This window comes from Erinaceus europaeus, chromosome 1 (genome assembly GCF_950295315.1).
Source record: "Erinaceus europaeus chromosome 1, mEriEur2.1, whole genome shotgun sequence".
Classification (NCBI taxonomy): Eukaryota; Metazoa; Chordata; class Mammalia; order Eulipotyphla; family Erinaceidae; genus Erinaceus; species Erinaceus europaeus.
Genome location: NC_080162.1, coordinates 208,354,914 through 208,372,614, shown reverse-complemented (window position 1 = coordinate 208,372,614; position 17,701 = coordinate 208,354,914).

Sequence of the window (17,701 nt, the reverse complement as noted above, 5' to 3'; positions counted from 1 at the left end):
AACCCCTTCTGTTTCATTTGGTTTAATCCCCCCTGCTTAACACTCTATTATATTTACATAACCATTGTTAACTAAGCACCACCCTCCCTTCAGGGCATTGGTGGTTCAGTGGTAGAATTCTTGCCTGCTCCCCCCTCTCTCCTTGTCACACCCTGATTTTCACCAGTCACTTTTCTCTCCACCCTCTCTACATCACATCCTGTTTACACCCTACTTGGCAAGTATATTAGTTTTAGTTTATCTTAGCTTGGCTTAGATTGTGCTGCATTCTACATGAATAAAGAGATACTGCGTACAGCTCAACCATGAGTCCCGGGTCATCTGTCTCTGCCCGCGAAGCCAGCCCGACAAGGGATAAATTAAAATGTTTCTATACAATGAAAAAAAATTATATATGAGGATCAGAAAGGTGACCAAACATAGTACAAGGGACTGCTAATGAAAATTTGTGAAGCAGACATACAACTCAACATTTGAAAAGCAACCCAATAGAAAAAGGTGGAGAAAAGATCAAAATAGAAAACAGATATTCATGGGCCAGAGGGTGGTATGAATATCACCAAGTGCAAGGACCCAGGTTCAAGCCCTGACCCCTGACCTGCAGGGGGGGATGCTTCACAAGTGGAAAAGCAGATCTGCAGGTGTCGCTCTTTCTCTCCTTCTCTCTATCTCCACATCCTTTCTCAATTTCTCCCTGTCCTATCTAACAAGAAGGAAAGAATGGCTGCCAGGAGTGGTGGATTCATAGTGCCAGTGTTAACCTCCCAGTGATAACCTGAGTGGTAATTAAAAAATAAATAAAATAAAAACTATATTCAGATGACCCTTAAGTCAATGGAATTTGTTTTACCAAACTTACCATTAGAGGGATGCAAAGTAAAAGGCACCATGACGTGCCTCCTCACATCTGTGAGAATACTCTACATCAGCAAAACAAAGTGACAAGTGCTGGTGGAAGCATAAAGGAAAAGGAACACAAGCCCACTGTTGGTAGGAACAAGCTGCTATAGTCCCTATGGACGGCTTTGACACAGATGAAAATGGAAATAATTGGTGACACAGCAGTCTCACCCCAGAGCATACATCCCCAAGAAATGAAAGTGCTCATTTAGAAGGGGGTTGCTGGGAATACTGTGAGAACCAGGTTGAATGTGGTGAGGTTTTTCCCATTGAAAAATGGGGAACTGAGGAAACGAATCTCCCTGTCAGACTCTCTCTTGCTGAGGCAGAGCTTGGGAGAGGAACGGACCTCAGTTTTCTGCCTCCCTGTGAGCTTACTCCATCTCCAGAGACCCTGCATTTTTCTGCCCCCAGGGGATAAGAATTCCGTAAAACATTAAGCCAGCTCCCCTGTGTCACCCTGAATTCCCTGATACAATGGCCACTCTCTTATTATCTACATATCAATGTTCTGCTTTGTCTAACAAATGACTTAAGATCTCCTCCTTATTCTGCTCATTTGATATATTCTTTTCCTACCCTCAAGACCCTCCCTGCCTGCAGGGTATTATTAACCCTACCAGTTAACAACAGTTGCTAAGGAAGTTCCTACCTTTCCCAGTCCCCTTTTACCTTTTCCACCCCTTTCCTAACCATGTATGGTATTGTCAAGCCACTTCCATTTTCGACTTGCCACTTCAGTTTTTCGGGCCTTGAGGAGCAGGGGCGCTAGGACCGGGATCCTTATGTTGGCCCTTGTGAATTGCACCATGTGTGCTTAACCTGCTGTGCTGCCGCCTGACTCTGGGGTGTTCAGATGAATAAAGATTTGAACCTCCTTGCCACCACCAGCTCAGTTCCTGGGTCAGTTTTTGCATGTTGCTAGCCCACCAGGGGGTGTACCCCCAATGTTCATAGCTCAACTGCTAACACTGGCTAAAATATGGAAGAAACAAATGGCTGGGTAAAGAAATCAGGAGATACATCCCTCAGATGTTGGGAGAACTGAGATGGTTGTCATAGGGTGGGGAGAACTGGCACAGAACATGGTGATTAGAGTGGTGGAAATTATATCCTCATTATCATCTTGTCATTGAGTAAACCACTAGTATAAAATATTTCAAGATACTATGGGGTGTATGCTTAATGAAACATTACTCTGTGTGGGTCAGACAGTGGTGCACTTGGTTAAGTTCACACATTAGCATGCACAAGGACCCAGGTTCAAGCCTCTGCTCCCTACCTTCAGGGAGGATGCTTCACAAGTGGTGAGGCAGTTCTGTAGGGATTTCTCTTTCTCTCTCCTACTCTATCTCCTCTTTCCTTTCATTTTCTTTCTGTCCTATCCAATAAAGTGGAGGGAAAAAAATGGCCATCAGAGGTAGTGGATTCAAAGTGCCAGCAACAAGCCCCAGCAACAACAATGGTATCAATTAAAATAATAATTATTGTGGTAATGATAATAATAATACTCTACTATTGTGCTCGCTTTGGCAGCACATATACTAAAATACTCTACTATCAAATAAGGTGAATGGGGACCAGGAAGAAGCACAGCAGATTAAGCACATGTGGCACAAAGTGCAAGGGCCATTAAAAATCCCAGTTCGAGTCCCTGGCTCCCCATATACAGGGGGTCACTTCACAGACGCTGAAACAGGTCTCAGGTGTCTTTCTTTCTCTCCCCCTCTCTGTCTTCCCCCCTCTCTCCATTTATCTCTGTCCTATCCAACAATAGCAACAGCAGTGATGACAATAATAATAACAACAACAACAAGGGCAACAAAATGTAAAAGATGAACTCCAGAAGCAGTGCATTTGTAGTGCAGGCAGCAAACTCCAGCGATAACCCTGGAGGCAAAAATAATGTTAGTAATAATAATAGTAATAATAATAATAATAATATGAATCATTTGGAAGCAAGTAGATACAGCTGGAGGGGATTATGCTAACTGCAAGAAGAGGCGAAGGACTCCTGCTGAATGGTTTCACCCATACGTGGAATATAGGTTACTAAATTTAAGAAACTTGCAGAAGAGAAAAGACGTAACCAAAGTGTCTCTTGGGCTTTGTGAGAACTCTAGTGGTAATGGGGTGGGGGACACCATAATACTTTGGTGGTGGTACAGTGACCTGCATGTATGGGTGTAAAATTATACCCCTAAAATCTTATGATTCTGTAAAACACAGTTGAATCACTAACAAGAGAGAACGAAAGAGAAAGAGGGAAAGCTCTTCCCAGTTCAGAGCACTGTGTCCAGTCTTCTCTGTCAAGTAATGATTTTGTTTGGGGGAGGAGAAGGAGGCAGTTTATGTCATTTTCAGCTCTACATCCTCACTCTAATAATGTCCACATCACTGTTCCTCATAAATGGCAGAGGCATGCAGTCCTAGCAGAGATTAACCTGCTGACACAACCTTCAAGTCATTCATTTCAAATATATTCCTGTATGAACTGCCCAAGTCTCAGTGTGGCTGAGAGGTCAGCCCATCCAAAGCAGGGTACCAGCAGTCTGTCTCTCTCAACAAAACCCAGCTTCACTGTGATGGAGAGAATTGCAGCCATTAAGTCAGAAACAGAAGGATGAATATGGGATGATCTCACTCTCAGGCAGAAGTTGAAAAACAAGATCAGAAAAGAAAACACAAGTAGAACCTGAACTGGAATTGGCATATTGCACCAAAGTGAAAGACTCTGGGGTTGGTGGGTGGGGATGAGAGGACTAAAGGGGGTTGTTTTGTTATTTGGAAAACTGGGAAATGTCATGCATGTTCAAACTATTGTATTTACTGTATAATATAAAAAATAATTAAATATGAAAATAATCAAGAAAAATAAATAAATAAATAAAATTTTAAAAGAAAAAAATGCAGCCATCATTCCAGGAAAGCTCCTTCCTCTGCCTGTCTGCCTTCTGGAGAGAACTCCATGCAAGTCGCAGGATTTGTCTCCCCCTTCTACATCTCCTGGAAATTGATGAAATGCACCCAGAATTGTAGTCTGAAAAATCAAGCTGCCTTTGTACCACAATCATGTGCTCACTCTTTCTGAGTCTTGCACTCTTCATGTATTCAATAGGAATAATAACAGCAATTTCATTCAATAGTGGTAATGAAAACTGGACAATTTACTTTGGGCCTGAGACACCTGAGCTATGCAAGTTGGCAGGTGGGGACAGCACACCTTGCCAGAGACGTGAATAATAAGGCTGACTGACTGAGGGGGAATGTTGTGTTTTATCATGTAATAACACACTTCAATGTACTACCACTTCTGTTCTACACAATAAATCTACAGGGAGTTTTTATTGTCACCTTCATTGGAAAGATGCTAAACTGAAAGACTGAGTAATAAGCCCAAGTCCTTCAGCTAATCACATAGTTGAATCTGGATTTCAGTTCAAGTTGCCGGAAAATGCAACAGAAGTAACTCTTAGAATCAGAGGGAAATATTGTCATTATCAAAAGGAAAGGAAGGAGTGGGAGGAATTAGTATATAGACTTTTGATTGTTGATTTTATAATTATTTATAAGATTACATGGCCACAGTTCCAAACCACATCCACCATCAAAGTTCTGTGTGTTAATGCATTTACTTTTTTTTATAGAAAAGAAGGAATTTACTTTATTGATTTAATAATGATCAATAAGACCATAGGATAAGAGAAGGAAAATTCTACACAGTTCCCACCACCAGAACTCCCTGTCCCATATACTCCATTGGAAGATTCTCTATTTTTTCTCCCTCTGGGAGTATGGACCCAGGATCATTATAGGGTGTAGAAAGTGGAAGGTCTGAATTCTGTAATTACTTCTCTGCTCAACATGGGTGTTAATAAGTTGATCCATATTCCCAGCCTGTTTCTATTTTTCCCTATTGAGGTAGGGCTCTGGAGAGGTGAGGTTCCAGGGTAGATCATCTGTCCAGCAAAGTCAGGTTGGCGTCATGTTAGCATCTGTAACTTGGTGGCTAAAAAGCATTAAGATATAAAGCAGAGGGCAGAGCCAAGATGGTGACTTGGAGACTGCTGCTGGTGTGAGCTCCAATTAGCAGTGGCTTATGACCTAGGATTCACTGGAAAGGGTAGGTTACTGGGACTTCAGCAGGAGGATGAATAAGGGATCCTAAGTGTGACACCAAGGAGGGGTCCTATAGCTCACTATTGGGTTAGAAGACATAGGGAAAAGAAAAGAAATATTTCGATTATTTCTGAAGATCACCTTTCTCCCAACCCCAGAACCAGACCCCAGGGGCTAGACAGCCACTCCTAGGAGGTTTACTGCTGAGCTATTTTCATTACCAAGATTCCTGGCTCACAAAGGGTGTCATTCCAATCCTTTTCCTTTTTGATTTTCTTCTATTTTTTTTTTAAGTGGCTGGAGCTATATTTGAGTGACAAAATATCTGACCAATCAGAGCCTCACCCCTGCCTGGGAAAGAATATCTGGAGTTTTTTTGGTTTTTTTTTTTTTGATACTTCTTAAAATTGGCTGTCTTTGCTCAGAGCCTGAGCCAGTCCAAGCTAGAGAATGATTGTTAGGGTTTCTTACTCTATTCTATTTTATTATTACTACTATATATACCCATGTCCCTTTGCCCACTCCTTCATTAACTATTATTGTTTTTTCAATTGCTAGGTGACTAGGTGTCCTATCCATTGTGAGAGAAACTTGTTTCACTCTACCTATTCCCTCCACTCTCCCCTTGTTCCCTTCACCTAGCTAATTAAAAAAAAAAAAAAAACTTTCCTTTCAATGTTTTTTTTTTCTTTTTTCTTGTTATTGTATTCTTTTCTTCCTTCTTCCTTCTTCTGCTTTCTGAATTCACTGTTACTCATTTGGGAATTATTTGGGGGGGGGGATCTGACTCAGAGTGAACTATCTGTGTTTGTCTCTCTTCTCTACTACCCATTTCTCCTCTTGCTATAGATAGAATTTATAGTGGAGTAGATTTGCATAATTGTCTACTCTTGCTTTCCCTTTTTTATTTCTTTTTCTTTTGGATTTAGTTGTTATTTTTTTCTTGTACTAGAGGTGTTGTTCAGCTAAATGGTATTGGTTAAACTGCATCAATCCTTGCTTCAGTTACTATTGTAATTTCTAAGGTTGTTGACTGCACTTGGAATAAAGGTCATTAGTATATTGTGACTTGTACTCAAAACACAATACTGAAGAACAAAAGAACAGAAAAATAACAACATCAATAAAAAGAAGCTTAAATCAAGAGCAAATAAAACTGCCATCACAATGAAACAAGACAGGATCTGAGAAGAAACTCCAAATCAGTCAGAAATAATCATAGATAAGAAAGGTTTTCAAGCAATAATAAACCTAATAATCACAGAAATGAAGAGAACTACGGAGGAAGGGCTATCAGAATTAGGGAAACAACAGAGGAGACTCTCAAGGAAAATACTAGCTACCTTGAGTTAATTAGAGAACTGAAATAGATGAACTAAAAGGTCACTTAGCAGAACAAGCTAATACTATAACTGAACTGAAGAAAGAAGCTAAAGGAAGGGAAAGTAGATTAACAGAAGCAGAAAACAGAATTATCCAGGTAGAGGATGAGCTAGAGAAAACTAACAAAGAGGTAAAAGAGCTCTAAAAGAGATTGAGAGACACTGAAAACAAGAGCAGAGACATATGGAATGATCTCAAAAGAAGAAACACTCATATAATTGCCCTTCCAGAGGAGGAAAGAGAAGAAGGGGAAGTAAATATTCTAGAGGAAATAATAAAAGAAAACTTCCTGGACCTAAACAACAGAAAGGACATTAAGATTTAAGAAGCCCAGAGAGTCCTAAATAGAATCAACCCAGAGCTGAAGACACCAAGACACATCATACTTACAATGAAAAGAAGTAAGAATAAAGAAAGGATTCTAAAGGCTGAAAGAGAAAAACAAGAAGTCACATCCAGGGGAAAACCCATAAGACTATCAGCAGACTTCTCCACTCAAACTCTAAAAGCCAGAAGAGAATTGCAAGATATCTATCGAGCACTGGATGAGAAAGAGTTTCAACCAAGGATAATATATCCTGCTAGACTTTCATTCAAACTAGATGGAGGGATCAAAATCTTTTCAGACAGAGAACAGTTAAAGGAGGGAACCAATACCAAGCCTGCCCTGAAAGAGGTTCTTAAAGACCTCCTATAAACAAAAGTATCACCATAATACTTGCCATATATCAGAGCAAATAAAAAATGTTGAATAATGGCACTATAATACATTAAATCCATAATAAAAATGAATATCACTGGCTTAAACTCACCCATTAAAAAGTACAGAGTGGGAGGATGGATCAGAAAACACAACACAACCATATGCTGCTTGCAAGAATCGTAATAGACCCAACTAGACAAACACAGACTTAGAGTGAAAGGATGGAAAACTATCATACAGGCTAATAGACCTCCAAAAAAGGGCAAGAACAGCCATGCTCATCTCTGACACAATAGACTTTAAATTATACAAAGTAATAAAATATAGGCAAGGCCATTACATAATGATTAGATCAAACAAGATTAAATGATTAAATCAAACAAGATTTAACAATTATTGACACCTGTGTACCCACTGAGGGACCATCTAAATACATCAAACACCTACTGAAAGAACTATAAAAATGCATCAATAATAATACAAGAACAGGGGGAGGCTTTAAGACCCCACTCTCACACTTAGACAGATCAATGAAGCAGAAAATCAACAAAGAAACAAGAGATTTAAATGAAGAGATGGGCATACTAGACTTCCTGGACATTTTCAGAGTTCTTCACCCCAAAAATCTGGAATACACATTCTTTTCAAATCCACATAGCACATACTCAAAGACAGACCACATGTTAGGCCACAAAGACCCATTTATGCCCAAAACTCTACAAAAATGGGAATATATGGGAAATTCATCAAGATAGTAGAGTCCATTTGTAGCAAACCTACAGCCAACATCATACTGACTGGACAGAGGCTGAAAGCATTCCCGTTCAGATCAGAGACTAGACAGTGATGTCCCCTATCACCATTGCTCTTCAACATAGCATTGTAAGGTCTTGCATAGCAATCCTGCAAGAGAAAGAAATCAAAGGAATACAGATTGGAAGGGAAGAAGTCAAGCTCTCACTATTAGCAGATGATATGATAGTATACATAGGAAAACCTAAAGAATCCAGTAGAAAACTACTGGAAGTTATTAGGCAATATAGCAAGGTGTCAGGCTATAAAATCAATGTACAAAAATAAGTGGCATTTCTTTATGCAAACACTAAATCTGAAGAATACATCTATAAATCACTCCCATTCACCATTGTAACAAAAACAATAAAATACCTAGGAATAAATCTAACCAAAGAAGTGGAAGACTTGTATACTAAAAACTATGAGTCACTATTCAAGGAAATAGAAACTGATACCAAGAAATGGAAAGACACCCCATGCACATGGATTGGAAGAATAAATATCATCAAAATGAATATTCTCCCCAGAGCCATATATAAATTTAATGTGATAACTATCAAACTTCCACCAAGCTTCTTTAAGAGAATAGAAAAAAACTACAATCATTTATGTGGAACCAGAAAACACCTAGAATTGCCAAACACTATTGAAAAGAAACAGAAATGTAGGCATCACACTCCCAGATCTCAAGCTATATTATAAAGTCATCATCATCAAAAGAGCCTGATACTGGAACAAAAATAGGCACACAGACTAGTGGAACAGAATTGAAAGCCCAGAACTAACCCCCACACCTATAGACATCTAATCTTTGATAAGGGGGCCCAAAGTATTAAATGGAAGAAGGAGTCTCTTTTCAATAAATAGTGCTGGAAAAACTGGGTTGTAACATGCAGAAGAATGAAACTGAAACACCTTATCTCACCAGAGACAAAAATCAACTCCACATGGATTAGGGACATAGATGATAGACCAGAAACTATCAAATAATTAGAGGAAAATATTGGTGCAACACTTTCCCACCTAAACCTCAAGGACATCATTGATGATACAAACCCAATTGCAAGAAAGACTAAAGCAGAAACAAACCAATGGGACTACATCAAATTGAAAAGCTTCTGCACATCCAAAGAAACTATAACACAAACAAAGAGACTCCTCACAGAATGGGAGAAGATCTTCACATGCCATACATCAGACAAGAAACTAATAACCAAAATATTCAAAAAGCTCAGCAAACTTAGCACCAAAAAATCAAATGACCCCATCCAAAAATGGGCAGAGGATCAGAACAGAACATTAACTACAGAGGCAATCCAAAAGGCTAACAAACATATGGAAAATTGTTCCAGGTCACTGATTGTCAGAGAAATGCAAATAAAGATAATATTGAGATAACACCTCACCTTTGTGAGAATGGCATACATCAAAAATGACAGTAGCAACAAATACTGGAGAGGTTGTGGGGACAGAGGAACCCTTCTGCACTGCTGGTGGGAATGTAAATTGGTCCAGCCTCTGTGGAGAGCAGTCTGGAGAACTCTCACAAGGCTAGACATGGACCTTCCATATAACCCAGTAATTCCTCTCCTGGGGATATACCCTAAGGACTCCATAACACCCAACCAAAAATATATGTGTACACCTATGTTCATAGAAGCACAAGTCATAATAGCTAAAATCTGGAAGCAATACAGGTACCCAACAACAGATGAGTGGCTGAGAAAGCTGTGGTATATATATATATATATATATATATATATATATATATATATAGACACTACACAGCTATTAAGAACAATGAACCTACCTTCTCTGACCCATCTTGGATGGAGCTAAAAGGAATTGGGTTAAGTGAGCTAAGTCAGAAAATAAAGATGAGTATGGAATGATCTCACTCATAAACAGAAGTTGAGAAAAAATAACAGAAACACAAACTTAAAGCAGGATCTGACTAAATTTGTAGTAGGGCACCAAAGTAAATACCCTGGGTTGAGGATGAAGGTGGATGTTTAGCTTCATGGGCCTGGGGTGTGGGGGGGAAGGGGAGGGGGGATGGGATGAGACACAGTCTTTTGGTGGTGGGAATGATGTTTAAATACATTCCTATTAATTTGTAGTCATATGAATCAATATTAAAATAATATGAGAGGGAAAAAACTGATTGAATGTCTCAAACTTTTTAAAGCACAGACTGAGTCTTTTTAATACATAGGCTGAGTCTTTGATATGTTAATTCTCTTTAAACTTAGTCCAGGGAAAACAGAAGCAACTGGTGGCAAAGCTATATAAAAATAATGTCAAAGGACATAAAATATGGTGATGGTGTGTATGATACAGCAAATCCTAACAAAGGGATTTTTCAGAGTTAACCCAATTGCCAAATAATGTGATTGTAGCAATAACTATCTATTGCCTTCTTAAACCCTAAGACAGCAGGAACCTCCCACTTCCTCTATAGAGCCTATATTTCCCCAGTACTGGAACCTCTGGGTTGGGGCTCACTTTCCTGCATGCTTCTCTCAAGTCATACCAAATGATATTGCATCCGTCGATCCCAAACTAATCAATGCAAGGAGAACCATCTCAGCATGCTTCACTTCAGACTGTGTCCAGAGTCATCAGGCATGGCATGTCAACCCTTCATCCTCATTACTGGGGTGAGACCTTTCCTTTCATGGGATTCTCTAATTCCATTCCAGAAGGTTCACTTCCTAACAAAGTCCCAAACCTAGATATAGACCAGGTTCCATAAGATAGAGCATATATTCACATGTATACATAAATTAGGGCAAAATATAAACCTAAAAGCAAAAATACACAATAGTCTGTAGTGAGTCAGTATCAAGTTCATAATGAAATAGTGTCTACTTAGACTTAGATATCCTCCTCACCTACTTCCTATTACAGTTCTCTCACTCACTCCATAGCTATCCTTATCAAAGCAAGGACTGCAAAAGCTGAATAAGGGCAAGAGACTGGCATACTTTAATGGTGACTCTTTAGTCACTGTCAGGCAACCCCATCAGCTCGGGCCCTAATTGGGGAGTCCTGAGATTCCCAAACAGACATGATGTGCCTATACCTTGAATAAATCCTTTCTCCACTGTTACTGGTCATCTCTATAGGGAAAAACAAAATAGACTCCTTTTTGGGCCACCATAGGACCTTGCCCTCAACTTGGATCAATAATAGTAGAGAATGTCCCATCATCCGAAGGGAGGCTGGACAGCATACTCTATGCTACAGCTGAGGAAAATGGGTCAATATTGGGCAACATGGAATGTTCCTACTTATGACCACAGAATGTGAGCTCAGATCTACAGGGATGCAGAGGTCACATAGGCTCCTAAGCTAATTATGGGCCCCAGGTCACATCAAATCAATGGGGTTTGTAGTCAACAATATTTATACACCTTTCCCATATTAGGGAGCTATTCTCTTCCCTGATCCAACCTTCCGGTCCTTTTTCCAGCCATGACATCATCCCCACTCCCCACCCCCAACAATAACTTGGATCCACTGTCATATCAGATTTCAGGCTCGGGGCAAAAAGAAAAAGGAAAAAAAAAAACTAGTACAGCCACAGGCCCTTTGTAATTTAACTAAAATATACCTACTAGGTATCTACAAAATTGAGGAACCCCCCCCACCCACCCACACATACACTCTTCATCTGCGCTATTGCAGCCTTTAGATCTATGATTGTTCAACAATGTTTGGCTTTATATGTTAACACTCTTGTCAACCACCAGGTTCCAGATGCTAGCATGATGCTGACCAAACTTCCCTAGACAGACAACCCCACCAGTGTGTCCTGGAGCTCTTCTTCCCCAGAGCCCTTCCTTACTAGGGAAAGAGAGAGACATGTTGGGTGTATGGATCCATCTGTCAACACCCATGTTCATCAGGGAAACAATTACAGAAGCCAGACCTTCCACCTTCTGCGTCCCACAATGACCTTGGGCCCATACTCCCAGAGGGATAAAGAATAGGAAAGCTGTCAGGGGAGGGGATGGGATACAGAGTTCTGGTGGTGGGAATTGTGCAAAGTTGTACCCCTCTTATCCTATGGTTTTGTCAGTGTTTCCTTTTTATAAATAAACAAAAATTTAAATTACTGGAAAATAAAAAAGAGATATAAAGCAGAACAAATTGTTTAATAATTAGGAATCTAAATGTAAAACTCTAACAGATAAGATTTTGGGTCTCCATTTTGGGAAAAGCTATTTTGGTCTATATTAGAAAGTTTGATTTCCTTTTTTCCTTTTCTTTTTCTTTTTTTACCAGAGCACTACTTAGCTCTGGTTTATAGTAATGCAGGGGATTTAACCCAGTGCTTTGGAACTTCAGGCATGAGAATCTTTTTGCATAACCATTATGCTATCTACCTCTTCACTAATAGGTCTATTTCAGATATATTCCAAGGGGCCCATGACTTTATTAATCTTCGCCTGAGCCCAATAGCTAACATGCAAGTGGGCCAAAGGCACTATCTTCAGAAATGATGTCAGAGTTGGAAATAGGACTAGAAAGCTGGATCAAGGAAGAGAGTAACACCCAAATATGGGTAAATTATGTAAATACTGTTAACTGTAAACCCCTTCGATTTGATCTGGGCCCATATTCAGCACAGGAGCCTGTGTAACCTCCACATCCCTGCAGGTCTGAGCTCACACTCTGTCATCACAGTTGGGCACATTCTAGGCAGCACTCATTGCAGGACCTCCAGTAGCAAAGTATGCTGACCAAACCCTCCTTCCGAGAATAGGGCCATCCCTGCTGATGTTGACCCTCATTGAGGGCAAGGTCCTGTAGGGGCCACAAGAGGACCCACTATGTTGTTCCTGATGGAGATGACCAGCAACAATGGAGAGAGGGTGTTGGTTTGCTTCTAATACCCCCTTCTGTTTCATTTGGTTTAATTCCCCCTGCGTAACACTGCATTTTATTTACATAACCACTGTATTCTATTTACATAACCACTGTTAACAAGCACCACCCTCCAGGGCATTGGTGGTTCAGTGGTAGAATTCTCACCTGCTCCTCCCCCTCTCCTTGTCACACCTGATTTTCACCAGTCACTTTTTTCTCCACCCTCTCTACATCATGTCCTGTTTACACCCTACTTGGCAAGTATATATAAAGACAGCATTGCTAGTTTTAGTTTAATTTTAGCTTAGCTTGGCTTAGATTGTGCTGTGTCCAGCATGAATAAAGAGATACTGCCTACAGCTCAACCATGACTCCCGGGTTATCTGTCTCCTCTCGCGAAACCAGCCCAACAAGAGGGATCTGTTAGAGGTCTAGGCCCATCATGTCTGTGTGGGAATCCCAGGACTCTGTGACTAGGGCTCCGGATGATGAGGCGGTCTGGTAGTGGCCAAAAGAGCCATCATTAAAGTGTGCTGGTCCTTTCCCCTATCCAGCTTTTGTAGTCCTTACCTTGTCTGGCAAGTGATGAGGGAAGTGAAACAGGAGCAGGTGAGGAGGGCATGTAGGTCTGTAGGAACTACTTGATTGGGAGTCCGACGGTAACAGCGGGTTAAGCGCAGGTGGTGCAAAGCACAAGAACCTGTGTAAGGATCTCAGTTCGAGCCCCCAGCTCCCCACCTGCAGGTCACTTCACAAGTGGTGAAGCAGGTCTACAGGTGTCTGTCTTTCTCTCTGTCTTCTCCTCCTCTCTCCATTTCTCTCTGTCCCATCCAGCAACAACAAAAACAATAATAATAACTACAACAATAAAACAACAAATGCAACAAAAGGGAATAAAAAATATTTTTTAAAAAATAAACTACTTGATTAAGTACTTTATGGTACCTAATAAAAAAGTGTCTTTTTTCAGGTCTTTCTATTTGCTTGCTACACTTATTGAGTCATTACAAACTATTGTTCACTTTTACATTTTGGTGTATATTTTCTCTTAACTTTCGGATACATGTGCACATGCTGTCTCATGGGTCCTGGTCCATATCCAGGTTCTGTGGCTGTGTTAGGAAGTGCACCACCCGATATGGAATTGAGGATTCCTATGAGGTAAGAATGGTCTCACCAGAGTGCTGGAGCTGAAGGGTTGACATTCCACGCCTGGTGTCTCTGGAAACAGTCCAAAGTGAAATCTGTCGAGGTGGTACTGGCTGCACTGCTTTGGCTAAGCTCAGCAGAGTCAGTATCAAATGGTCTGGATTAAGAGAAGTGTGCAGGAAAATGACCCAAGCCCCAGAGGTTCCAGGACTGGGAGAAATGTGACTTTTATAGAGAATGGGAAAGGTTCCTGCTTTTTTTTAGAGTCTGAGAAGACAATAGGTAGTTGTTGGAAATTAATTTAAAAAGAGGTTAGGTGGTTAGGGGCTGCATAGAAGGAATCACAGCAGGGAGCTGGGAACAGGTTTAAACAATACACGGTTTATTAGGGTGAAACAGGTAAAAGGCAAAATAAGCAATGATCATCAAGGTTAAGCGTACGCTAGGTCCATAAGGTCTGAATATAGTTGTCAAAGGTTTAGTCCCATAAGATAAACAATTACTAGATCTGCTAAAGGCTGTTCATGGCTGTAGAGGGGTCTAGAAGTTTACTGGCTGTCAGAGTCACAGGTGTTCAGTTCTCAGGAGAAGTAGACATGGCAGATGGATGCTTGGAGCACCTCCACTGCCGAGATGCATCTGACCAGGAGAAGCAGCAGCCAAAGAGGCTTGCGTGCTCAAAGTCCCCTGCTTTTATTCACTGCCTTCTCTGAAGCACCTCCTCAGGGTGACGTCATTTGTATGCTAATAGTCCCAAACTCCGGCTGGGGTCACCACAGGTAGCTATCACTGTAGCCAAATTATTTGGGAACTTGGTTTACCTTGAATATCCCATGGTTAAGATTTGCTGTATCATACAAGACCTCGCCATGATTTATGCCATTTAATGCTATTTGCATACAGCTGTATCTTATATAGTGAGGCAACCAGTGGCTTCTGGCCTTCTTGTTCTCTAACTATAGGTGATCTAGTATTTCAAATAGTCATTTTTAGAAATGTATAAGCAATTTAATCCCACTGATAAATTTCAACCAGTTTACCAATTTGAAACTTTAAGTGCTTAGATTGGAGGAATATGTACTCAGAACTGGAGCTATGCATCAAAATGTTCAAGACTTTCAATCTATTTTCCCCTTTCATACTGATTAAATAGTGATTTATAAGATTATAAGTTAATATATTAACACCATTCCCACCACCAAAGGTCTGTGTCCCTCGCCCATCCCCCTGTAGTGAGGCTGAAAATCTACTCTCACCCCCTACCCAGAGTTTTTTACTTTGGTGAAATACTTCAACCTCAAATTCTACTATGCTTTTCCCAGTCTGTTCCTCCTTCTCAGCCTCTGTTTATGAGTGCGATCATCCCATATGTGTATTTGTTTTAATAGTGTAATGGTACTAGGACTTTGATTTTGAGTACAGTGAGGTCTACACACATATGAAGAAAATGTATTCTCATGTTTTTATCTTATGGAAAATCAATAAAATGTGTTTTAAAATAAAGAAAAGGAAGAGAGAGGACTAGCAAGTTAGAGCACGTAGATGGGTACCTGTTTTGTCCTGTGTACAGTCCGGGTTGGAGCCCAACACCCACTGTACTGAGGCTGGGGGGCAGGTAGAAAGTGCAGGCTGAGTTTTATTTCTCTTTTTCTGTTTATCTGGAAAAAAAAAACTTATCTGGAGAAGCTAAGCCCTAGCAACAAACAGAAAGAAATGATCTCGCTTTAAGTGAACTAAATCCCAAATTCAGGCTTTTGGTTAATCCTCTAGGCTGAGGTAAGGACAAACTTGGGGTTACAATGAAGGACTGTTTCTATCCAAAGGAAACCTTGGGTTTGCAGATGGGGGAGGATTTGAGTTGGATATTCTTTCAGGCTTAAGCTATTATCACTACACCCCACACGCATATATGTAATGTAGCAAAGAGACCCTTTTCATTTCCGAATCCAAGACTTGAGACTTGAATGGTGTACTTTGAACAAAGTAGTGAGTGTTCCAGTAACATTTTGTTTTAATGTGGCACCTTAACTTACAGCAAGACATCTAGACTCAGTCATCAGTATCCTTTCTCTGTGATCCTAGCTCTATAGGTAAAAGGAGCCTGTTGGTATGCATGAGACCCCTTCTGTTTCATTTGGTTTAAATCCCCCCTGCTTAACACTATTCTATTTACATAACCACTTCATTCTATTTATATAACCGCTGTTAACAAGTACCTCCCTCCAGGGCATTGGTTCAATCCCCACTGTTTCATGATATGTTTTTGCTCCACCCCCCCTCCTTGTCACACCCTGATCCTCTCCTTGTCACACTCTGATTGTCACCAGTCACTTTTCTCTCCACCCTCTCTATGTCACACCCTGTTTCCACCCTACTTGGCAAGTATATATAAAGACAGCATTGTGAGTTTTAGAGTACTGTACCTTGAGTTTAGCTTAGCTCGTCTTAGATTGTGCTGCGTCCTGCATGAATAAAGAGATACTGCGTACAGCTCAACTATGAGTCCCTGGTCGTCTGTTACCTGCCCGTGAAGCCAGCCCGGAGAAAACAACATAACCCATCGAAAACGACAGGAGCCCAGCAATTTGTATTGAGCCTTAAGATACAAAAACAGGTTAGATAACCTGAGGCACATCCCATAGTGCACTTCTCAATAGACCTTAGTAGAGTTTTCACATCTGGAGAAATAAGTCCTTTCTACAAATATAAACAATGAGGAATAGCTGAAACTGTTTCACACTGTCACCACACTGAGGATTGCCTCCCTAAGGCGAGAGACCATGACAGCCCTGGTTACCACTGTGTCTTCCCTGTGTTTTATGGAGACCTACCAAAGGTGCATTTAGGAAACTGAGTTATATATTGCTAAGAGTGTTTGATAGACAAGGTTTGTAGATAGAGGCAGGGGAAAAACTAGATGTGCAATGTAGATTTACACATGCAGGAAAAACTTAGCTCCACATTGAAACAGAAATGCATAAAAAATGTATTTAACTGCTCTGGGAGTTGGTGACTGTGGAGTAACAGGGAACAGAACCCATCTCTCCCCAAACAAAAAATATCTACAACTATCCAACTTAACAAAACTCACCAACTACAGCTGAGACACCCACAGCCTCAGACACCAATTTGCAAAGGCTATCCTGATGGCATCCTGACTTCCCTGGCAGATGGCCTCACCAATGTGTCCTGGAACCCCACATCCCCAGAGCTCTGTTTCCCATCTTTTTTTTTTTTAAGTAAGCAATGACTTTGAAGTCTCCAGTCTATGGATCTCCTCCTCTCCATCTGCATTTTGACCTTTCAGACCTAAGGCTCCAGCCTTTCACAGTGTTCTCCTGCATTTGCCCCTAAGAGTTCCCTGTCCATCAGTGCCTCCGTGAGCACACAGGAACAGGTGTTGTGAGGGAGTCATGTCACTCCCCTTCTTAAATCATCTCAACAGCTTCCAGTCACACTGAGACCAAAATGGAGACTGCACTGTGACTTGCAGAGCTCTGCATTACTTCCTGCCTTCACTCCCTAGCAGGCTCCTGAGTCACTGTCCCTCCTACTTCTACTTCAGCCACAGCATTTACAACCTATCACTTTATCCATGCCTCAGGGCCTGACTTTTTATTATTAGTGACTTAATAAATTGCAAGATAACAGGGGTACAATTCTGCACCGTTCCCACCAACAGAGTTCTGTGTCCCCAATCCCTCCATTGGAAGCTACAGCTGTTCTCCTAAGGCTGCAGAGATGCGTTAACTAGTATATCTACAACTATCTGTCTAT